The following is a 26,320-nucleotide window of genomic DNA, read 5'->3' as shown; positions in this document are numbered from 1 at the left end:
TAAATCACACATTCTCCTCTGATTTTGCCTAGAAGTTTTACAAATTTATATTAGATCTATGATCTATTTCAATTTAGTTTATGTATTTGCTTTGATTTATGGACCAAAGTTAATTACTCTTCCTTCCTTTCTTTTTCTTTCACTACCATTTGTTTTAAAACTATCCTTCCTCTATTGAATGTCTTATCACCTTTATCCAAACATTTCACCATATATTTATATATTTCCATTTAGATTCTGTTTCATTGATATATATCATGTGCCCAATATCACATTGTCTGGATTATTGTAGTGTTGTGGCAACTTGAACGTCAGATGTGTAAATCCTCCAATGTGGTTTTTCTTGTTCGAAATTATCTGGCTAGTCTAGGTCCTTGTATTTTTCAATGTGTATTTTAGAATCAGCTTACTGAAATCTACTGAAAAATTATAGGAATTTTGATCATTATTACATTTAATCTGTAAATAAATTTGGGGAGAAGAGATATTCTTACATTGAGTCTTCTAATTCCTAAGTTTAGTATTTGTTTTATACTTATGTTTTTCTATTTACTCATTAAGTTTATATAATTTTCAGCAAGTTAATCTTACAGATATTTTGTTAAATTTGCCCCTAAAAATTTCATATATTTGATATAAATGATGGTGCACTCTTGTTTAGATTTCCATTTCCAACTGTTAGTATTATCAAGAGATATGGTTGAATTTGTATATATTGACCTTGAATCTCATGCCATTTCTTAGCTCACATCTTAGCTATAGTTCTGTTTTGCAGCCTTCTTTTTTTCCCTATGTAGGCAGTCCTGTCGGCTGCAAATAATTTTTTTTCTCTCCAATCTCTATGTCTTTCATCTAGCTTATTACCTTATTTTTCCTGTAACCTTGTCAGGGTCATGCCATTTCCCGATCCTGGGACTCATGCATTCAGTCTTTTCTCCATCAGTTATAGTATCGTCCTATTATTTGATAATTTATTTGTAGATGCTCTTTTTCAGGTTGAAAAAGTTCTGAGTTTCATGAAAGTTTTTAATTAAGAATGGGCATTGAATTTTGTCGAAAGCCTTTTCTGAATCTATTAAGATGATCAGATGAGTTTTGTTTTTTGAAATGCTATTGGAATACACACACACACACACACACACACACACACAACAAGATCATTCAATTTGGACTTAGTGTAGTGAACAACTATTTATCCCATGGTTTTGTGCTAAAATATGCTGGTTGTCTGGGAAAGAGGAATTAGAAAAATAAAAGTTTTTACCCTAACTTCAAGCTTTTCTTTTCTTTTTTTTTTTGGTATATGTATATATATATATATATTTTTTTTTCTACATTAAAGTGCAAGGCTTATACTGAAAAACTCCCACTGTGTGTTTAACAATTTAATTCTCTATTGGCTATTGTACATGGATGAACAACTTCAAATAACTGTTCAATAATAAAGAGTCAGTTCTAAAACTGTACTGATCAATATTTTTCTCTTAATAGTTCAAGAATCACTTTGGAACCTGAGATAAAGTTATAACCTATTATTATCAATGCAGTACATATGTGTTAGTTCAAGTTAATGGTGAGTATTATTTATTTACAGAAATGTAAGTGTATGACTACTACTTAATGTAAAACTTAAGTGAAAGTTTAAAAAATAGTTTTATTTATGTGTTTATTTTTGGCTGTGTGGGGTCTGCACTTGCTGTCTCGGTTCTTCCCCAGTTATGGTGAGTGGGGGCCCTCTCTCGTTGTGGTGCATGCGCTCCTCACTGTGGTGGCCTCTGCCATCGCGGAGTGTGGGCGCTAGGGGACCCAGGCTTCATCAGTGGCAGCTCACAGACTCCTCGTGGGCTTGTTAGTTGCATTTCCTGGGCTCTGGAGCCCAGCAGGCTTGACATTGTGGCGCACAGGTCCAGCTGCTTTGGGGCACGTGGGACTCGCCTGGATCAGGGCTCACACCTGTGTCCCCTGCACTGGCAGGTGTTCTCAGCCACCAAGGAAGCCCGAAAGTTATTTTTTTTAAAGTGGGGAATTTTATTACAAACTTGTTTTAGTTAAACTTTACATTTAATCTGAAACTGTATCTGAAATGTATAACTGTTTTATGATGTATCATCTTGGTTCTTCTAAATTGCTCTTTTTTGTCATGAAGCTTTTCTTTTTGTGGTGAACAGGCTGCTCAGTGACCCCACCCGCCATGTTCCTTCTTTCCTTGTATTTATGCCTCGTGTAACCCCCTGTCCTTGAGAAGGAACTGGATCTGTGCTTGTCTGTAACCAGTAGACTGTATCTGAGACAATGGGTTTTGTGGTTGCATTACATAGGCTGTAACCTCCATCTTGCTAGCTGACCGTCTCCTTTGTTGGCTTTGATAAAGCAAGTTGCTTCCTGGAAAGACAGGGAGGCATGAACCACATGGCAGTGAACTCAGGGTAGCCTCCAGCCAACACCAGCCGGAAGCTTAGGTGCTCAGTCCAAAACCCAAAAGGAGATGGATTCCTTGAGAAACCACGAGTGAGCAGATCCTTCCCCAGGTGAGCCCTCGGATAAGACTCCAGCCCCAGCTAACACTGTATCTCAGTCTCACGAGACTCTGGAGTCTGTGTGGGTGGGTGTGTGTACTTAATCTGCAGGAGATAGGATGATGGTATTTCACGTATAAGTGGAATTTTGTTATTGCTTACAGGCACTGTAAATCAAAACACCATTGAGTAGTTGCCCTGGACAGTGATGTGAGCTGAAAACCTTTAAAGCTAAATTTCCAAGGGCGAATTTCTGACCTTAGTCAGTTAGATTAAGAGAAATTGTAAAGGTTGGTTCTCATTCTAGGCATTAAATAAGAATGAATGATGTTGTATAGTATTCTTACAGCCCAGAGCACTAAGATTTATGCTATTTCTTTTAACAAACATGGCAAAACCAAAATATCATTCCTTTCAATCTCTTTATGTTCATTTAAAAAATGGATGTGTGTCCAGTATGCTGCTTCTGTAATTGTTGGAACAACGTAAATCTAAGAACTCTTATTAGGAGGTAAATGGACTAGTGTGGCAGAGAAAACATATAGCATTGTCAGAGCCTACGTGCCCAGGGCCAGCCATGTGAGTTAGCCCTGAGAAATGGATAGAGTTGGCTCTGGGAGACGTTGGGACAGATCTCTGAGATGCCCAGGTCACATTTCAGTCCAGTCGGGGAAGCTGCAAGTTGAAACTTGTTGCCTAAGATTGTAGAGTTTTACACTTTTTGCTGCTGTCCCCTTTTTCTGCACAGCCAGGGGTGTCTCATTCTGCAATGGTTTTTCTTTGTCTTGTCTAATCCGAATGTACTTATCTGAACAGAGACTTAGAAACAGCTCAGTTGTCAATTAACAGCTATTAATCTCTTACCATTTAGTTCTGTGAATTTACTTAAATCATTGAATGAATGTCCATTCCTGGAATACTACATTGAGAATTAATATGTTAATTAATCCAACTTGTGAAAGCTATAGTACTAAATGTGGAGTTGTTATTAGAAATATTTGCAAAAAAAGAAATATTTGCACAAGTGAGCATGTGCACTAGATTAATGAATGCATGACTATTTTAAAGTCTCTGTGTGGAAAAACTGATATCGGTGTTAGTCTGTTGGCCCCTTAGACATTAATAAACTCAACCATCATTTATCTTTATTAAGAAGATCTTAAGTATGTTTTTGAGATTTAGATCAGATACCCACTTGACCCTCATAATCTTTTAAAAATCAGTCTAAGAACTGAGAAGTAGTTTTTTTTTCAAATAAATTCTCTATAATAGTTTTGCTTTTCCTAGCAAGCAGTTTTAAAATGTGTTTATTTGTTTATATTTTCAATATTGGGTCCTCAGTGATATAGTTTTTTCCACAGTATCGCACAAAACTAAAACTACAGGTTGAATAATTGAATGAAGAAAAAATAGTGATTTAGAACTGCTGATCCAAGACTGGCCATTCCAAGAATCTGACTATGCCTTTTTTTTAATAGCTTGAAGACTTCTTAATTCTTATAAAGTGAAGAAGAAATTAGTTGGGTTTCTTCAGTCAAATCAGCTTTTTTGTGTGTGTGTGTGTGTGGCTGTGTGGTTTTGAGTGAATGTTTGAGGAAGGATAAAGCAGTGAGTAAGACTTGAGTTCAATTCCTAGGTTGGGAAGATCTGCTGGAGAAGGGAAGGGCTACCCACTCCAGTATTCTGGCCTGGAGAATTCCATGGACTGCATAGTCCATGGGGTCGCAAAGAGTTGGACACTACTGAGCGGCTTTTACTTTCACTTTTCAAAGCAGTGAGTGTGGTCATTGGGAGGGGGAAACGGAGCAGAACCATGGGCGCCCAGTGGAAATTATAAATTCGGATAAAGAGATTCACACACATAAAAATTGAACTCAAAAGGTGGAGTGTGAAGGAAAATTCAGTTGAGAGACAAATATGCCAAAGTCATGTAGTAACTTGAAACTGTAGCCACATATACTGTAGAGGGCAATCTGACCGGATTTAATCAAATCAAGTATGTGCGTGTTCTGTGACATACAAATTCCACTCTTGAGTGTAGAGCTCAGCAAATAGTTTCAAATGCATTCAGAAGGCAAGACTTACAAGGATATTTATCAACGTGTTGTTCATGTCAGGGGGAGTTGATCATTTTGTCCATCACTGAGCAGGTGGATACATTGACAGTGATGGATGGATGTATAAAATGCTAGGCGGTCCTTAGAAGATACAGATTATGGGTACACACTGCAGTATAATTAGATGCTAAAACATAAAGCTGAATTTTTAAAATACAATGAGAGCTACAAAATCATGCTATTTACATTAGTTTACAATGCATAAACACCACTACGCTTGCCAACACCATGTATTTCGTGTGTATCACATACATGTGTAACACATTCAACTCTCTGTGGAGAAAGATAGGAATAAGGGATTGCAATAGAAAAGGGTAGCAGTTAACCCATTCAGTCATCTGCAGGGAAAGCATTCACAGACCAGTGATAATAGTGTATGTGATCTAAAAATGTACAGTGGTCTCAGCCCCTGTAGACACCTCAAGACAGAAAGTTCAATTAAGTGGTAGCCTGAGCTCCACCTGTGGTGTGGAGCAGTGGGCCCTAGAACAGCAGCTCACCTGTAAAATCTATGAGCAACTCCGAACACAAACAAGAAGGCGGGTCTGAGAACAGGTGCCTTTCTTTTCTTTTGACAGGATGAAGGGAGGGCTAGTCCAAACCTGGAGCAATCAGCCTACCTGGGGTGAGTTTTCTGTTGTTTGTGACCTTTTCTCTGAGGGTACCCACACTCAGAGCGTGATCTGGGAAGGGAACTGGCAGCCTTCTGGAGGAATCAGAAGGACCCAGGTCAAATGTTTGATGGAAGAAATAATCCACAAAGAGAGATTCTTGCATCATGGTTGCGTGCATATAAGATGCTCACCATCATAAAGCATCAGAAATTATTGAAAACCCAACGAAGTAGTACCACACACTTAGAGGGATGACTGCCATTATAAAGCCAGTGTGTGGGGGGATATTTGTAGCAGCTTCACTCACAATAGCCACAATTTTAAAAAGCCAGAAGTTCTATCAAAAGGTATCAAACCAAGTAGGATTTAAAATTGTACAAAAGAGTTAATTAAAATATTGAAATAAAAAGAATGAAAGAATATATGATTGTTAATAACCAAAGAGTTAAAAAGTTAGAAAAAGAACACCTGAGTGAAGAAAAGTTGAAGAAGGAAATAAACAATTAAGATAAAGTGATTAAATAGGAAACGAAATTATAGTGAAGATCAATAATACTACAAGTTCCTTTGTTCAAAAAATAATAAAGTAGGTAAACATTGCTATCTAGGAAAACTTTAAAAAGAGAGAAAAATATATATGAATGCAAGGGTGACACATGAGCTAAGACAGTAGAGACATAAAAAAATGTATATATGAAACCTGATTTCCACAGCTTATTCAGTATAATTTTTAATAAAAGTGGATAATTTTTAATAAAATTATAATAGACTCAAATATAATTTGATTAAACTAATAGCTAATAAAATATAAATGGTATTAAAATTAACTTTTCACTCCTCCACTTTCAGATATAGCAAAAGTCATCAGGTTCAGATGGTTTTATTTAAAAATTTCACTAAAACTTTAGAAAACAAACTTTGTGTATTCTAAATAATCAGGTGATTCCCAAACTAGTACACTTTACAGAAACAGTGTATTAATAATGATCATGAAATAATGCACCATGGAAAGTGTATTTTTAAAATTATTTATATTAAAAATATAATCCAAAAGTAAACATTTTGAAGTTAAATAGTTACCATATTATTTCTTGAAATAGATGTAGAAAATGTATTTGGTAAAATGCAGTAGATCCTGGTTTGATCCCTGGGTTGGGAAGATTCCCTGGAGAAGGGTATGGCTACCCACTCCAGTGTTCTGGCCTGGAGAATTCCACGGACAGAGGAGCCTGGTGGGCTACAGCCCATGCTGTCGCAAAGAGTTGGACATGATTGAGCAACTTTCACTTCACTTCACTTCAATCAGGAATTTATCCATATATATGTAGATAAAATGGTTACTTTAACTTATTAAATTATTTATTTATCCACCAAAAATTACAGAAAACAGTAGTGAATTTTTAAAAATATTTCCATTAAAGATAAAAATAAGACAATGGTGCTCGATATCAGTATAAAGACCCACTCAAGAATGTACAAGAGAACTTAGCCAAAGCAATCACACACACACACACACACACACACACACACACACACATGTTTGTGAGATGTTTGGGATGACAGATTAAAAAAATAAAACCTCTTTATTCTTAATTTGATATTCTGTATTTTAAAGTTTGAAATTTAAAATAAAGCATATACATTTATTTGGCATTTAGACAAATATCAGGAAAGAGAAATTTGGTAACTTTTTTATAAACCATAAATGACCAAATTTATTTTAAAAAAGAAATTAATACTTCCAGTGTAATGTATTGATAAAAAAATATAGTAGTCACAGCATTAATTCTAAGAAAGCTATATAAATCCGCATGGAGAAAAACTGATGTAAGGTGATGAAGGGGATGATCTAATACTTACCACAGACTTTGTCATGAAGAACTTTATCCCCACCAAATATTTAACTTCAATGCAGTTTCAAGAAAAAGGGTTACAAGAAATATTTTGGAAAACTACCAGAAAAGAACTCCTTCCAATATCTATAAGAAAAAAATCATGACCCAAATAATCTGAGACAGATATAAAGGAGTCAAGAAGGGGAATTTGCTTTAAACATCAAAGCCTGAACATGAGAATCTACTGAAATTAAACAGAGCAGAACAATAAATAATTCAGTGGAGCAAAACCAAGGTTCCAGAAATACACTCCAGCTTGTACTTGTCCTGTGTATATAGTGACAGTACCACGTCAATTTCGTAGAACAATATATTATAAATGAGACATAGAGTCTTTATTACAACATCATCATGGTATCATGATGTTCATATTATGTATGAAGCAGCTCTCTCAGACCTCTTATCAGGGCACTAACCTCATGCATGAGGTCTCTGCCTTCCTGACCCGTTGTCTTCCAAGGGCCGCACCTCCAACACCATCATCTTGGGGTTAATATTTCAGCCTATGGATTTTGGCAGGACCCAAGCATTTAGACCATAGCAAACACTGTGGCAATTGCCCACTCTTACAGTTTATGAACCTCCTTGATTTCTATCAGAATAGGATGCTTCTACACCCTGGTTTTGCTCATCTCATCTCATGATTGCTGGTGTCCCTGCGTCCTCCATATAAGTCTCTATTAATTGTGGAGTGTTGAGTGATTTCTCTAAGAATCACCTTGCTGGATGGACTAAGCTCCTACTTCTTCCAACCGCAGAATTGTGGGTGTTTGATTGAAGTTTCTTCCGTGCAAAAGCGGCCTTAAACATCTCAAGAAAAGCGTGGAAGGATTCTGCTCAAATCTCTCTCTTAGCTGAGCCTCAGCCTCTCATGGATAGTATGAGAATAAAGATGTCTTTTCTGCATAAATCTTAAGGTAATTGTGAGGATCAAATTAAGTGATGCAGATAACAGTACTTTGAAATCCATCAGTTGGGTACAAATGTATTATGAGGCCCCAGTGTATATTTTTACATTTGGAATATATTACTTACATATAAGCTGTAATCTGACGTCCAGTTCTAGCTTTCTGCTTAAAAACTAGCAGGTTAGGCCTTACCAAAGTTAAAATAATTACATTCACAAATGAAAACACTTTCCCCTGCTGTTCAATTTCTCACACTGGGCCCATTTACCCATCACTCCTACAAAAATTCTTTTGGCTTTTAGAGTCATTTTTAAAAGCCATAAAAGCTCTCTCACAAATCATGCAAAACTCTTGTTCTGACAACATAAATGTCGCATGCATCAAAAAACACATTAAAATTATCCGAGCAGCTATGAAGATGTATCCAGCAGAGAAAACTTCTTTAAAAGGAAATTTTTTTGATAAGGACCCCACTCAGCAGTAAAGGGCATGGTGCCCTGACCGTCTGAGGTGGGTGAATCCCACAGAGCAGGGCTGAAGCTGCTGGAAGGTTTGCATCGTGACGGGAGCCAGGAAAACCAGTGTCCAGGCCATGTGCGGGGACAGTTCAGTTCAGTTCAGTTACTCAGTTGTGTCCGACTCTTTGTGACCCCATGAATCGCAGCACTCCAGACCTCCCTGTTCATCACCAACTCCCAGAGTTTACCCAAACTCATATCCATCGAGTCGGTGATGCCATCCAACCATCTCATCCTCTGTCATCCCCTTCTCCTCTTGCCCCCAATCCTTCCCAGCATCAGGGTCTTTTCCAATGAGTCAATTCTTTGCATGAAGTGGCTGAAGTATTGGAGTTTCAGTTTCAACATCAGTCCCTCCAATGAACACCCAGGAGTGATCTCCTTTAGAATGGACTGGTTGGATCTCCTTGCAGTCCAAGGGACTCTCAAGAGTCTTCTCCAACACCACAGTTGACCACAGTGATGGTTTTGAACATCAATTCTTCAGCGCTCAGCTTTCTTTATAGTCCAACTCTCACATCCATACATGACTACTGGAAAAACCATAACTTTGACTAGACAGACCTTTGTTGACAAAGTAATGTCTCTGCTTTTTAATATGCTATCTATGTTGGTCATAACTTTCCTTCCAAGGAGTAAGTGTCTTAATTTCATGGCTGCAATCACCATCTGCAGTGATTTTGGAGCCCCCCAAAATAAAGTCTGACACTGTTTCCACTGTTTCCCCATCTATTTCCCATGAAGTGATGGGACAGGATCTTCACGACCCAGGTAATCACGATGATGTGATCACTCACCTAGAGCCAGACATCCTGGAATGTGAAGTCAAGTGGGCCTTAGAAAGCATCACTACGAACAAAGCTAGTGGAGGTGATGGACTTCCAGTTGAGCTATTTCAAATCCTGAAAGATGATGCTGTGAAAGTGCTGTACTCAATCTGCCAGCAAATTTGGAAAACTCAGCAGTGGCCACAGGACTGGAAAATGTCAGTTTTCATTCCAATCCCAAGGAAAGGCAATGCCAAAGAATGCTCAGACTACCGCACAATTGCACTCATCTCACACACTAGCAAAGTAATGCTCAAAATTCTCCAAGCGAGGCTTCAGCAATACGTGAACCGTGAACTTCCAGATGTTCAAGCTGGCTTTAGAAAAGGCAAAGGAACCAGATACCAAATTGCCAACATCCCCTGGATCATCGAAAAAGCAAGAGAGTTCCAGAAAATCATCTATTTCTGCTCTATTGACTATGTCAAAGCCTTTGACTGTGTGGATCACAATAAACTGTGGAAAATTCTGAAAGAGATGGGCATACTAGACCACCTGACCTGTCTCTTGAGAAAACTGTATGCAGGTCAGGAAGCAACAGTTAGAACTGGACATGGAACAACAGACTGGTTCCAAATAGGAAAAGTAGTACATCAAGGCTGTATATTGTCACTATGCTTATTTAACTTATATGCAGAGGACATCATGAGAAACACTGGGCTGGAGGAAGCACAAGCTGGAATCAAGATTGCTGGGAGAAATATCAATAACCTCAGATATGCAGATGACACCACCCTTATGGCAGAAAGTGAAGAGGAACTAAAGAGCCTCTTGATGAAAGTGAAGGAGGAGAGTGAAAAAGTTGGCTTAAAGCTCAACATTCAGAAAACTATGATTATGTGTGGGATCAGGAGAGAGCAAATGCGGTGTTGTAATGCTTATCCTGCTCTCACACCATGGTGTGAAGATTTCAAGTTTAGGAAAATAACCACCTTTTCAACTGTGATTTTCAAATTTTTTTTGTTTTATTTTTGTATTGAAGTACAGCCAATTAACAGCGTTGTGATAGTTTCAGGTGGGCAGCAAAGGGACTTGGCCATTCATATGCCTGTATCCATTCTCCCCCAAACTCCCCTCGCATCCAGGCTGCCACTTAACATTGAGCAGAATTCCCTGTGTTGTAGAGTAGATCCTTGCTGGTTACCCATTTTAAATACAGCAGTGTGTATATGTAAATCTCAAACTTCCTAAGTGTCCCTTCCCCACGTTTTTCCCCCACCCCCAGCACCCTGGCAACTATAAGTTCATTCTCTAAGTCTTTGAGTCTGTTTCTGTTTTGTAAATATGTTCATTTGTATTAATATAATTTCTTTTTAGATTACACATATGATAGATGTCATATCATATTTCTTCTTCTCTGTCTGACTTTTTCAGTATGAAAATCTCTAGGTCCATCCTTGTTGCTTCAAACGGCACCATTTTATTCTATTTTAGTTCTCTGTATTCTTGATTTTCAAACTAAAACACTTTAACATTGGCTCAATGTAATTTTTTGGCAGCTTTTTTTTTTCCTGTATCCAAACAGAAACCATGGAGACAGACACAGTCATCCCACAACCCTCTTGATTTGTTGTGCAGATCTGACTGTACCCACGGTTGGCTTGATCACATATGCACGTGATACTTATCTATGTGTAAGTCCATATAGCCATGTATAAGTGAACAGGTATCATGTTTCACCACAAAACCCAGATCAAGGAACATGTTGCCTCAAAACCACTCAGTGTTGTCCTTATTTTACAGCTTGGTATTGTAAAACATGGATCAGTTGAAAATTAGATACACAGTAAATTAAAATTTGAAGAAAAATGACATAGAATACTTTGTTCTTAAGGAATTAAAAGAATATTAAATACTTTGATGGTATAACATATTTGTATGAGTCAGCAATGTGTGTGTGTGTGTGTGTGTGTGTGTGTGTGTGTGTGTGTGTGTGTGTGTGTGTGTGTGTGTGTGTGTGTGTGTGTACTCAGTCGTGTCCCACTCTTTGCAATTCCATGGACTGTAGCCCACCAGGCTCCTCTGTCCATGGAATTTTCCAGGCAAGAATACTGCAGTGGGTTGCCATTTCCTAATCCAGGGGATGGGTTGGTGATATGTGCAAACAAATTAACGGTAGAAACATTATAAATATTTCTTTACGAACATGTTATCAATTTACTGTTCAAATTCTCTTCGCTCCTGTTAAACCCTATACATTGCTTAGCATCATATGTTCTACATTATATTCAGTTTGTTTAAGCATAGTGGGTTCTATAGCACCTAGTATGGAGTATGTGTGGGGTAAATGGTTAATACATGAATACCCTAAAGGGTTAGATAAAAATTAAATTAAAAACTCAGTAGTTTATTAATTAACAAGCCACACCTAGTATGTTTCTTCTGTCGGTTTGCAAGTTTCTAGTCTATTGATGTTAGAAAGCCTTTGACAGTGTCTCTTTAAAATTCTGTTACATGAAAGAGTTCAGTGACATGGCCATTGTAATGTGATAATTGAATTATATACAACATGTTTCAGGGGTGAAACATTACAAATACACGTGTTTCATTTGGACTTCCTTTCCTCTAAGCTAACTGAAGGGTCTCTGATCTGTTATACCAAAACATCTATTCCAGTACCCTGGCATTTATCGTGGGAAAGAGCCTCAGTGTGCGTGTTAAGGAAAATAAACTTTCACCTGTATCATGGGACATAAGGAAATAAGTCATAAGTACTTTGTAATTAAACACAAAAAGGCCCTGTCATATTTACATTCTCCTTTTTAAAAGATATACTTTTGTGTGTAAGAATATACAGTAACAGAATGTGCTGTTGTTCAGTCACTATGTCCCATCTGATCCTTTGTGACCCCGTGGACTGTGGCCCACCAGGTTCCTCTGTCCTCCACCATCTCCCGGAGTTTGCTCAAATTCATGTCTGTTGAGTTGGTGATGCGATCTAACCACCTCATTCTCTGCCGGCCCCTTCTCCTCCTTCCTTCCATCTTCCCCAGCTCCCGTATGCTTGCCTGGGAAATCCCAGGGACAGAGGAGCCTAGGAGGCTACAGTCCTTGGGGTCTCAGGAGTCTGACACAACTAAACTACCACCCAGTTGCCCACTTTCCCAGCATCAGGGTGTTTTCCAATGCCTCTGCTCTTCTTAAGGAGTTTAAAGAGTTAAAACAAATTTCTGCCTCAGAAGACAGAAATATTATAGAATGTTACTTTGCCTTCTCACATATTATTAGATTAGTCCTCCTATTAATTATTGCTGTTGCTACCAGCTATGTTGTTTAAGTAATAACATGTATGTAAAGCAAAGCCAATAGTATAGAGTAATATGAATTTCAAATGAAGTCTTTTTTTCATACCTTTAATTTAATAGCATGCATGCCTGCTTGCAAATTCACTTCAGTCGTGTCTGACTCTGTGCGACTCTATGGACTGTAGCCCTCCAGGCTCCTCCATCCAGGGGATTCTCCCATTAAAAACAGAAAAAAAAAAAAAAACTCTCTAAATCTTGGAGATTTAGAAAGTTAATTTATATTGTTTTAAAAAATCTGAGCTAGAAATAAACAAAATCACATTTTCATTTGCTTTATTGAGATTTGTAAAAATAATATTGGATTCAGACAATTGAAATTTGTTGTCTTTTTCTGGGTTCCTGATGATAATAAGCACTTACATTGGTAGAACACATCATTTGCAAAGTACTGTATTTCAATGATAGCATCTTATCCTCTAGTCAAGCCCTTCTCCTAAGGACAGCAGGGCACATATTTAATATTCTAATTGTGCAGGAAAATAAGGTTCAATGCAGTGCAGCGGCATGCGTGACATGGTTTGTAGTTACAGTTCAACTGTGCAAAAAGTGAACGTGATTCTTTTCATCTTGTCTGGAGAAGGAAATGGCAACCCACTCCAGTATCCCTGCCTCCAACCCCATGGATGGAGCAGCTTGGTGCGCTATAGTCCATGGGGTTGCAAAGAGTCAGGCATGAGAGAGTGACTCACATTTTGCTCTTATAAAACTGATATTATCTTAATGTATTTTTGTTTTGTTTTAAATGCTTTTGCTGTTGTTCCTTCGCTAAGCTGTGTCCGACTCTTGTGACCTCATGGACCGCTGGAGTGGGTAGCCGTTTCTTTCTCCAGGGAATTTTCCTGACCCAGGGATTGAACCTAAGTCTCCTGCATTGGCAGGCGGGTTCTTTACCACTGAGCCACCTGGGAAGCCACCTATCATGTTAACTCAGTATCTTTTGACAAATGCTCCCTCTTCATCTTCTGCCTAAACAGACCTCTGAGTGCAGGTAAGGGTCAGATGGGATGAAGGTAAGTCATGAGCTGCTAGGAGTGGTGGGGCAGGGCTCCTGGGTCCTAATGACTTGCACGGTCAATGCCTCTACTCCTCTGACTCCCATATTGGGCGTGTTGGAGAAATTTACTCTGGGTCTGTACTTTCTTGGATTCGCTCCCAAGACCTCTGCATTTGGTTGCTGTTCCCATGCCTTCCCTTCCCTTCCCCTCTCTGCCTCTGGCCAGGAGGGCTCCGGACTCCCATCTCTGCCTATGGACTGGTCAGCTTCTCTTTGTCCTCCTGTGTTACTGTGTGTTTGAAAACCACTCTCAAATGTCTGAGATTTTCAATGACACAAAGATAATTATGTGGAACCCAGAAGATCATTTTCCCTCTTAACAAACTCTGACTTTAGATTTCTCTTCAGGGTAACTGAAAGTTAAGCTTAGGAATATTTCTGTATTGTACAACAGAGTCAGTGTATGGTATTGACTCACTTGGTGGGAAGCCACGGTGTTCTTGATTTTAAATGAAATTCAAAAAAAAAATTAGCTTAATAGCATCAAACGGTCATATCATGTTAGCTTTTCAGAGGACACTTAACTAGCAAATGGCAAAACCACAGAAATATCGCCCTCACAAGCAAAATTTCTAATATTTCCTTTCCATTACATATTTTGTTTCCTTTTCTACATTATGTACGTTGTCAAAAGCATCATAGATGGTTACAAATTCTTGCTTCTAAAGCATGAACACACACAGGGTAACAGTGGGGGTCGGGTGGTTAAACACATCTCTCTCAAAATGGTAAGAAATTTGTCTTTGTATTTTTTAGCGGTAGGTAAATGTTTTAATCACTGCATGTTACATCCATCTGATGTAGATAAGAACTCTATTTTTATAATCTGTCTTTAAATATTCCCCAAGTATGTGCTGTGCTGTGCTTAGTCACTCAGTTGTGTCTGACTCTTTGTGACCCCATGGACTACCAGGCTCCTCTGTCCACGGGGATACTCCAGGCAAGAATACTGGAGTGGGTTGCCATGCCCTCCTCCAGGATATCATCCCAACCCAGGGATCAAACCCAGGTCTCCCACATTGCAGGCAGATTCTTTACCATCTGGGCCATCAGGGAAGCCCATTCCCCAAGTATAGCTATAATTAATTGTTAACACCTGTAGAATCTATCTGATTTCTGCATCCAGATAACCCTGGATTATGGGATAGAGGGAGCTTTTCCAACTCACCTGATTCTGATGCAGAATATTCCACTGAATATGCAATATCATGGATTCCTAGCAATTAACATGAAGTGCCAGGAGTTTCTCTCAGATACAGATATACAGTTTTTGTTAGTAGCCAATTTAGCCATCATCTGAATTGACTCCAGGGGAAACAGAATGCTCTCAGCTAAGAAAAACTTGTCTGTGATTTCATTTAGTTTCTTAGGTATGAAGAAAAGCAAAGAACACATATCTTTTGGGAATGACATGCATTTAAATATGTCATCTTCCTGATATGATTGTGAATTGTCTTCAGATAAGAACATCCATGCTAACAGATGTTAGCTCAGAGACAGAGCTAACTATTTTTTGTTTTTAGAAAGAAACTGTGCTACCCAAAGAGAGGGTTTTCTCTGGAGAATTAATACTAATTAGGCACTGACTAAAGATTGATTGATTGCCTAAGTCACTGCAGTAAGCTACCTGAACAACAGAAAGTGTTCCGGGTAATCCTGGTATATCAGCCCATGAGCGTGTTTAGTGCTGAGGACAGAGGAGCCTGGCGGGCCACAGTCCATGGGGTCGCAGAGTCGGACACGATGGATGGGTATGGAGGGAACTTGAAAGAATGCCTAAAATTTAGATTGTGTGATTTTTCATAATGTCCTTGAACTTATTTCTGAAATAGTATATGTACAAGATGCCAGGTGAAGAGCATACAGTGACTCATGAGGGAAAAACATGAAAATTTGATTTTTAGTTTTATTATACATATTGCCTGCCTCATTTATTCTTAAATTTTGTTTGCTTTCTGAATTAGTAACTTATTCACATGGCTGCAAACCTGAAAGGTGTAGTTGAATATTGAGTGAAACCGTCCGTCTCACTAGCAACTGCTATCCACCAAATTCTTTTCCTAAAGGCTACTAGCATTAATGAAAATTTGGTGTGTTCTCATATAATTAATATGTTTACATATAAACATATTCTCATAAATAGTAAAATTATATAGATGTATATATAATTTTTACCTATTTAAAAATTAGAAAAAATAGTATCATACTCTTTTGAATCATAGCATTTCAATTAGTTATTCTTTTTGAAAATATTTATTGATTTATTTGGTTGTGGCAGGTTCTAATTGCGGCACATGGGATCTTTAACTGTGAGCTCTTAGCTATGGCTTGCAAATTCTTCCTTGTGGCATGTAGGATCGAGCCCCCTGACCGGTGTTCAAATGCAAGCCACCGGCATTGGGAGCACAGAGTGTTAGCCAGTGGACCACCAGGGAGATCACTCAATGAGTTATTCTTGGAGAATGTGCTTTTTTCACGTGAACTGCTCTCAGTCTTTCTAGAAGAGCATAAATCTCTTGGTATGATTGTCCTCTATTGATACACATTTTTGGTTTCCAATTTTCTGCTACTGCAAACAGTGGTACAGTGACTAGCCCACTCTATCTCTGTATACACACACTGTGTGTGTGTGTGTGTGTGTGTGTGTGTGTGTGTATCTTTTCTCCACACATTTGTAATCACACTTGTACCACTGGGCAGTGTTTACATTCTTGTCTTTCTCTTTGCTGGTTGGTAAAAATCAGTACCCACTTTGCATGTTGATGGTGAAGCTGAAACAGCATGGTGTTCTTATAAAAGTTCATAACTATGAAGTACTTAATAAATAGTATTAGTCATCATAATTAATATGCCTGATGGAGAATTATTTAGCAAGTATGTTTACTTTTCTTGACAGTAGCACAAACCTGAAAATGTGTTAGAAGAATTAATTTAAAGCAGAATTTGAGAAATTTTTAGAGCTTGAGTTTATTCTAGTCTCACATATGTATTGAGTTCTACCCAAAGTATTTTCCAGATTACTGTTTAATTTGTGATCTTTTGGGTTAGAGAGACCACCTTACTTATGTCTTTATATGGTGGCATTCACTCTCAAGGAATATGAATCTGGAGATTTTTTGTTTTTTTTTCCTGTTTTTGAGTGAATTAAGGATTTATCTATTTCATGTTTGATGCTAAATATTTAGATAAGTAGTTTCTGAATTTGGCCCTCACTTTTCTGAGATGTTCATTTCAGTTCAGTCGCTCAGTCGTGTCCAACTATTTGCGACCTCATGAATCGCAGCACGCCAGGCCTCCCTGTCCATCACCAACTCCCGGAGTTTACTCAAACCCATGTCCATCGAGTCAGTGATGCCATCCAACCATCTCATCCTCTGTCAACCCCTTCCCCTCCTGCCCCCAATCCTTCCCAGCGTTAGGGTCTTTTCCAATGAGTCAACTCTTCGCATGAGGTGGCCAAAGTATTGGAGTTTCAGCTTCAACATCAGTCCTTCCAATGAACACCCAGGACTGATCTCCTTTAGGATGGACTAGTTGGATCTCCTTGCAGTCCAAGGGACTCTCAAGAGTCTTCTCCAACACCACAGTTCAAAAGCATCAGTTCTTCGGCGCTCAGCTTTCTTCACCGTCCAACTCTCACATTCATACATGACCACCGGAAAAACCATAGCCTTGACTAGACGGACCTTTGATGGCAAAGTAATGTCTCTGCTTTTAAACATGCTATCTAGGTTGGTCATAACCTTCCTTCCAAGGAGTAAGTGTCTTTTAATTTCATGGCCACAATCACCATCAGCAGTGATTTTGGAGCCCCCCAAAATAAATACATTCTGAGATGTACAGGTAGTTAAAATGGGAAATACTAAACAGAATTTTTTTAAACCAAAAATGCACTAAAGAAACTGTTTTTGACCCTCACCGGACCATAGACTTTAAAGAATTCATTAAATTGCCACTTTCCGTTTTTCAGTTTTATTTGATTGAGATGGCATAAAGTGAGTATTCGTGTGAAGAGAAAATGTGCAGGGAAAAAGTAATTTGAAAAGATGACTAGTAAGAGCCTATATTTTTCAGACCCTCCTTAATATCATCTGAGAGAAAAAAATTATATCCTGAAACATACTGAAAACCAGCTAGTATGGTGTAGTTGCTCAGTCATGACCCACCAGACTCCTTTATCCATGGGATTCTCCAGGCAAGAATTACTGGTGTGGGTAGTCATTGCCTTCTCCAGAGGATCTTCCCAGCCTGGGGATCAAAACTGAGTCTTCTGCATTGCAGGCAGATTCTTTACCATGTGAGCCACCAGGGATGGCCTGAGTATAAAAATAAATACAAATCAAGAAAAAAAAAATCTTTAATGCAAAGAGAAAGAGATGGCTCTCCTCTTTTTCCTTAGAGATTTTCTTTGAGAATTTGTAACTTGGTTCTTTCTCTGCCCCTTTGAGATGCAAATCTCAAAGCCTCTTCCCAGTTTTACTGTCCAGGACCGTTTTTCTCAAGAAAATAGTTTGTGTCTCTTTGAAATGTTCCCCATTTCGCAGTCTCTGTTGGGAGAAGAGGAGAGCTTTTGAAGGCACCTGGCTCCAAGCTACAGCACTGCCTCTCCTCCTAAAGATACGAAAAGTTTATTTTTTCTGAAACCAATTAGCCAACAGATGGTCATCCTAATTACCAGGGGAATTGAGGACAAACTGTGCGTGACAGATGAGTGCTGTTGAAACTGGAAACTATTTATTGTTTATCTTGAGAGCATGCATGTAATGGCCTGTATCTGATTGGTAAGAAGCTGAGATTTCTTTGCTTCTTCAACTCTAGCAAACAATCTGTGATGCACAGGACATTGTGCTTAAATGCTTATTCAATAATGCACTTGTTTTCTTTCTCTTATACCTTTCTGGGAAGTGTTTATAGGGTGGAAGGAAATTTTGTTTTTAATTATATTTCCTAGGCACTAGTCAGACTTACTAAGATTCTTAGAAGCATTTTTCAATAAATATCAATTTTGAAAGATATGTATATATATATATGTATGTGTGCATATATATGTATATGTCCTGAAATTCTTTAAGTCCATAGCCTTCTTTTTTGGTTAGTACAAGGAAACCAATTTAATCCTAAAACTCAATGGAAGATGAAATGTAGTCCTTTACTTTGTTATCATTTAAAATTAAAATCTATAAAATGTTTTCAAAACTTTGATATTCCATCGACATTTAGTAAGCAAAGACAACTTAAGAAGCTTTATTTGTAAAAATTATACAGTTTTCCTCATGTAAATTTTAAGTGCTGAGCATATCAGGTTAATATACAAATTTTAAAGTCATTTTTGGCTAAATATTGCCCAATCACTCTCCAAAACTTGCATCAACTAAAAACCTAATATTTGCATATGAAGTTTTCACCAAAGATGTAATACTTTTAAAATATTTTATTAGTGACATATATATCATATATATATTATATGTATATGATTTCTGTGAATTCTGCCATCAAGTTTATGATATTCTCAGATAATCAGCCCACTTTTATTATTTCTGGAATTATGGTCATAAAATCGGAGTTAATTCTTCCTTAAATGCTTGGAAGAACCCACCTTCTAATTAGATTTTACCAGCAGTTTGTTGTACTCATTTTATGATGTGTCCATTTAGGTAGCTGTCTGTCTTTCTAGTTACCCATCAGTCATCAGCTTTTCAATAATTTCTAAGTTAATTACAAGTATCAGTTGAGTCTGGTGTAAATGTTCCAGCATGCATATCTTTAAAGTTCATCTTTTTTAATGCAAACTATATATACAAACAAAAGCACATATGTAAGTGTACTTTGTCTGAGTATGAACAAACACATACACCTATAATCTAAACTTCTGTCGAGGTATAGAAGATCATCACCACTTTAGAAATATTCCACATGGCTCTTTCAGGTAAGCCAGTTAGTTTCCTGATTATTTTTCTGCCACAGGTTATTTCTGCTCTTTAGAAATGCATGTAAATGCAATGATACAATAAACTCCCTTTTGCATGAAGCTCCTTTCACTCAGTCTAATGTTTCTGAAATTCATTCATGGTATCGTGTGTATCAGTAACTCATGCCAATTTTGTGGTTGTTGTTTTGAATAGTTTTTATCCTATGAATAACCAGTGTTTTTATTCATTCTTGTATTGGTGGAAGTCTGGGTTGCTTCCAGGTTTTCTTTTTCTGTTATGAACCAAGCTACTCTGCATATTGTTGTGTAAGTCTTTTTGTGAACATGTGTTTTCATTTCCCCAGGTAAGTCCTCAGGATACATCTGAGTTAATAAAAAATGGCCACATCTTTTTCCAAGTGGTTGTACCATTTTACATGCCCACGAGTGATATATGAATTCTGCTTGTTGGAATCATCAACAACATTTGGTGTTATACAGTGATATTTCACGGTGGTTTCAATTTCCACTTTTATAATGAATGGTAATGTAATGTGTGCTTTTTCACGTGTTCATTGCTCATTTTAATAACTCCTTTCCCAATTTTAGTTGAGTTGTCTCTTTTGAATGTTGTGCTCTAGTGTTCTTTGTGTATCCTAGATACCTGTCTTTTGTTAGGTATGTGATTTGTGAGTGTTTTTAAGTCTGAGGTTTGCATTATCTTTTTTTTATGTAATGAGCAGAATTTTTAATTTCATGTAAGTCAAATTAATTTTTTCTTTTTTCCTCCCAATTTTCTTGAGCTTCCCTGATAGCTCAGTTGGTAAAGAATCTGCCTGCAATGCAGGACACCTGGATTCGATTGCTGGGTTGGGAAGATCCCCTGGAGAAGGGAAAGGCTACCCACTCCAGTATTCTGGCCTGGAGAATTTCGTGGACTTATATAGTCCATGGGATCGCAAAGACTCGGACACGACTGAGTGACTTTCACTTTCTTTCTTTCATGACCCATCTAAGAAGCTTTGCTCCTCCCCCTGTCATATTCTTCTAAGTTTTCTTCTGATGCCTTGATAGATTTAGTTTCTATACTGAGATCTATGATCCACCATGTGCATCTTTATATACAGTGAAAAGAAGTGAAAAGAAAATTGATTTTTTTAATGGAGGTGAAATTCACATAACATAAAAGTACACTCATAATGTTTTACAACCACCAACTCTACTCAGTTTCAAAACACTTTCATCACCCCAAAAGGAAACTCCTATTCATAATCAATTGCTCCCTGTTCTTACTACTCCTCAGCCCATGGCAATCACCAATCTACATTTTTTCAATGAATTTGCCTATTCTGGAAATTTCATGTAGGTGGAATCATAAAATATAGGACCTTTTGTGTCTGACTTCATTCACTTAGCATAAAGTTTTTAAGGTTCATCTCAGTTGTAACATGTGTCAGACATCATTAATTTTCATGACTGTGTAATACTCCATTGTTTAGATGAACCTGCAATTTGTTTATCCATTGATCTGTTGATGGACTCTTGGGCTATTTCAATCATTTGGCAATTGTGACAAGCACTACTGTGAACATTTTTGTATTTATTTGAATACCCATTTTCAGTTCTGTTAGGTAGATATACCTAGAAGTGGAATTGGTGGATCAGTTCAGTTCAGTTCAGTTCAGTTGCTCAGTCATGTCTGACTCTTTGCAACCCCATGAACTGCAACACACCAGGCCTCCCTGTACATTACCAACTCCTGGAGCCCACCCAAACTCATGTCCATTGAGTCCACGATGCCATCCAACCATCTCATCCTCTGTTGTCCCCTTCTCCTCCTGCCCTCAATCCTACCCAGCATTAGGGTCTTTTCCAATGAGTCAGCTCTTCGCATGAGGTGGCCAAAGTATTGGAGTTTCAGCTTCAGCATCAGTCCTTCCAATGAACACCCAGGACTGATCTCCTTTAGGATGGACTGGTTGGATCTCCTTGCAGTCCAAGGGACTCTCCAGAGTCTTCTCCAAAACCCCAGTTCAAAAGCATCAATTCTGCACTCAGCTTTCTTTATAGTCCAACTCTCACATCCATACTTGACTACTATAAAAACCATAGCCTTGACTAGATGGAACTTTGCTGACAAAGTAATGTCTCTGCTTTTTAGTATGCTGTCTACATTGGTCATAACTTTTCTTCCAAGGAGTTAGCGTCCTTTAATTTCATGGCTGCAGTCACCACCTGCAGTGATTTTGGAGCCCCCCAAAATAAAGTCAGCCACTGTTTCCACTGTTTAGATGGTAACTTTAGGTTTGACTCTTTGAGGAGACACCAAACTCTTTTTCACAATGACTGAGCCATCTTACATTCTTGCAAGTGATGTCTAGGTTTTCAATTTCTCCACCTCTTCACTTCACCATTCATTTTTTATTCATTTTTTTTTCTATTGTAGCAATTTCACTGGGCGTGGAGTAGGCCCTTTTTGTTGTAAGATTCATTTATTTTTCTATTAATATTTGTAGTTTATCTATCAATATTTGTTGAAAAGACTTTGTTTACTTATTGAATTATTCTGGTACTTTTAGTAAAAAGCAAATAAACATAAAAGTATGTATCTTTCTAAATTCTGTTCTGTTCTATTTATTTATGGCAAATCCTTATGTCAGCATGTTGTCTTTATGTATGTGTGTGTGTGTATGTACCTATATCCGTGTATAATTTATTGAGGAATCACTGACATTCACAGAGCTGTACATTTGAATGCATATAGCTTCATGTGTTTGGAAATGAGTATACCTGTGAAACCATAATCTATGCCATAAACATCTATCACCTCCCAAAGCCTCCTTCTACCGTCTTTATTCATTATTTTTATTGTTATCATTAGTGAATGGAAAGATCACTTAAGATATGATTTACCTTAGACTTTTTAAAGTACATAGTATAATAGTGTTAACTACTGGTGCCATGACAGACAGTAGATCTCCAGGAATCATTCATCTTGTATATATAACTATATAACTAAGACTTTTATTCTTTTACTAATAACTCACTATTTCTGTTTCTCCCAGCTCCTGTCAATCACTATTCACTCTCTGCTTCTGTGAGTCTGATGTTAGAGACTTCAGATAAGTGATATTATGTAGTCATTTGTCCTTTTCATTTGGCTTATTTCACTTACCACAATGTCCTCCAGGTTCATGCATGTTTCAAGTGGCGGGATTTCCTTCTTTTTCAGGCTGAATCATATTTAATCATATGCATATACTGCATCTTCTTTATCCCTCATCCATCAATGGACACTTAGGTCTCTTCCATGCTTTGGCTATTGTGAATAATGTATCAGTGAAAATAGCAAGTACATTTATGTCTTTGAGATAGTGATTCCACCTCCTTTTGATTTATACTCACAAGTGGGGTAGCAACACTGTTTTGCTTATAGAGCTTTATAGTAAGTGTTAAGATTATGTTGAAAAGAATTCCAGTTTTTTTTCCTTATGTTTTTGGCTATACTAGATTCTTGAATTTTCATGTAAATTTAAGAATCAGTTGCTAATATTCACAAAAAGCCTACTGCTGTTTATGACCAGGGTTGTATTCGATCTGTTGATCAATTTCTGCTACTGAATGCTAGATTGACTCCATGGTGGGAAGGAAACATTTGTAGCATGATTTCAAACATATGGACTGTATTGAGGATTGTATTTTGTAGCTGCTTACAATCCAGTAGATATTTTCAATCTAACTATTTATAGCTTTGGGGATTTTTCTCTTGTGTGTTGAGTACCCCTCAAGGATTCTATGACTTTGCGTGGTTTTGAATGCTCTGTTTACTGGGGTTTCACTCTAGGAATTAGTGGCGAAGGGACAACCTGCCCTTCCGAGCAACGTGTGCCCTCTTCTGCTTTCTACGTGTTTGAGATGAACTACCTTCTGGAAGTTGCTAATTGGGACACTTCCCTACCTCTTAATACTCCTTTTAAAGTGTGAATGGCCATGCTCTAAAATTAGTGGAAATGGCCCTGACACCTACTGCAGCTGGAACAAGTTCAGCTCAGTTCAGTCGCTCAGTCATGTCTGACTCTTTGCGACCCCATGAACCGCAGCACGCCAGGCCTCCCTGTCCATCACCAACTCCCGGAGTCCACCCAAACCCACGTCCCATCGAGTCGGTGATGCCATCCAGCCATCTCATCCTCTGTTGTCCCCTTCTCTCCCGCCCCCAATCCTACCCAGCTGGAACAAGGGAGAGATGGTGGCCACACTGACTGTTCCAAGTTCATTCTCACAGTTAATCACTTGGAGAATCCTTTGATGCCATCTCCCACTTCTCATCTTTTGACCTTTATCAGCTTGCATTTCTCAGGGGCTTCTCCCTCTGTAAGTGCTTCTCCTGCTTGTCCTTCTAGCAGTGATTAATTCCAAGCAGGCTTTGCTCTGTGTCTGGTTCCATCCACTTTTTATCTAGTGCTTAATTTTACTTCAAGGAGACATACTTAAAGACATAGTTGATTATGTTTAGCTTCAACAAAAGAGGTTATAGAAACACAGATGGATGTTGACGAGTAAGAAGAAAAGGTATTTATCTTTTGTTGAAACCTTTTTATTTTTAATCTGGAGTGTCTTAGGAGGTCTTCTAAATGTAAAACTTAGAGACAAGGACTCCTCCAACAACAACTTCTTTGATTATTGGTCTTAAATGCACTCAAGTTTTGTGATGTTATGTTTTGTAAGGCTTTTTAAAACTCGTTTTGTGTCTTTGTTTCTTTTGCTTTGTTTTGATTTGTTTTTGTTGATAAATGTTTATTAGTTTTAGTGCCAGGAGAACTATGGGAACTCATTTTTAACAGACAGTTACCAGGTTTTGACTATTTCTTTAGCTGTGTTCTGTTTCATATAGAGCTCAACATAAGTTGTATTAAAAAAATAAAGATTTGTGCACTCCATTATCATCATGGACCCATTCATTTTTTTAGAAATTTTTGTAAGAAGCAATACTTTGTAGCTTACATAGAGATGACCTCCTGTATTTGTGAATATGAGACATATGGGACCACAACTCTTTAATAATCTGTATATGCCAGAGTGGGAAGTTATCTCAACTTAGGTGCACAGGGTGAGCATTTGTAAACATTCAGATTAAGTGAAAAATTAAAACTAAAAAGTCATATGGAGAAAGCCAAGAAATAAGAAACTTGCAGTGGAAAAGTAGAGCGGTATGGGAGCACTAATTTCTAAAATAGTAAGCCCTGCTATAGAGTCTCAAGAATTAAAACAAGTTGGTATTTCCATGAATACGGGAACAGAGCAATGAAAAAAAAAAAATACATCCTAACCTACAAAATAGACTCAAATAAATACAGTGTTTCTATTGTATTTTTGTCCTGAATATAATATTATTTATTAATTGTAAACAAAATTTTAGTCCTTTTACTTATAAAATAAGGAACCCTGAGTTCCTATTCTCCCACTATGAGATTAATACAAATCCAAAGTTTGACTATTTTGTCACTGGGAATAGAGAAGTCAGCACTCTCATACATCTTTGTGGGAGTGAAAACCTGTGCATCCCATATACAGAGGACATCATCAACACTAATGAAAATAAAGAATGCATTTACCCTTGGGCACAATGGTCTTTCTTGTAGGATATTATTCTGCAGATATACCTTTACAAATACAAAAGTGACAAATGAACCGGTTCAGTTTTTGCAGCATTTCTCCAAAAATAAAGAATTGAGAACAGTACGAGTTATGATAAATTTATAATTCATACAAAGAAATATTTATCCAATGTAGATATAAAACATACTTTATATTAAGCTTTTTAATGTGTCATTTCAGTTTTTGTAATTTCACTGATTTTATGTCAGCCTTATATATTGAGAACTGAGAGACATGGGTTTAAATCTTCTAAACTAATAGTTTTCATGTCTTCAGGATAGAAATGCAATTGATTTTTAAATAATTTAAGCATCTTGATCAGTCATCTTATTAGTTTAATTACTTGTGAAATATTTTGGATTTTCTATGTAATAATGTATTCTTTCTTCTGTGATTAAATTTATATATCAGCTTAGCCAGATTAAGGTATCCAGTTGTTTGATCAAACACTAGTCTAGATGTTTCAGAGAAGGCAATGGCATCCCACTCCAGTCCTCTTGCCTGGAAAATCCCATAGACGGAGGAGCCTGGTAGGCTGCAGTCCATGGGGTCGCGAAGAGTCAGACTTCACTTTCACTTTTCACTTTCATGCATTGGAGAAGGAAATGGCAACCCACTCCAGTGTTCTTGCCTGGAGAATCCCAGGGACAGGAGAGCCTGGTGGGCTGCTATCTATGGGATCGCACAGAGTCAGACACAACTGAAGCAACTTAGCAGCGGCAGCAGCAGTCTAGATGTTGCTGTGAAGATACTTTTTAGATGCAATTGCTGTTTACAATCAGTTGACTGTAAAGTAAAGGAGATTACCCGCAGTAATATAGATGGGCCTTTAGTTGAAGGCCTTATGAACAAGACTGAAGTTTCCTAAAAACAGAATTCTGTCTCCAAACAGCAATATAGAAACCATGCCTGAGTTTCCAGCCTTTAGACTCAAGACTGTAGCATTACCTCTTCCCAGATGTTCAGTCTGCCCACTTGCCCTGCAGATTTCAGACTCTCC

The sequence above is a fragment of the Giraffa tippelskirchi genome, chromosome 8, assembly GCF_054371585.1.
Source record: "Giraffa tippelskirchi isolate mGirTip1 chromosome 8, T2T-mGirTip1v1.2.pri, whole genome shotgun sequence".
NCBI classification, from domain to species: Eukaryota; Metazoa; Chordata; class Mammalia; order Artiodactyla; family Giraffidae; genus Giraffa; species Giraffa tippelskirchi.
The sequence above is the reverse complement of the archived record's forward strand: the minus strand, read 5'-3'. Positions refer to the sequence as shown.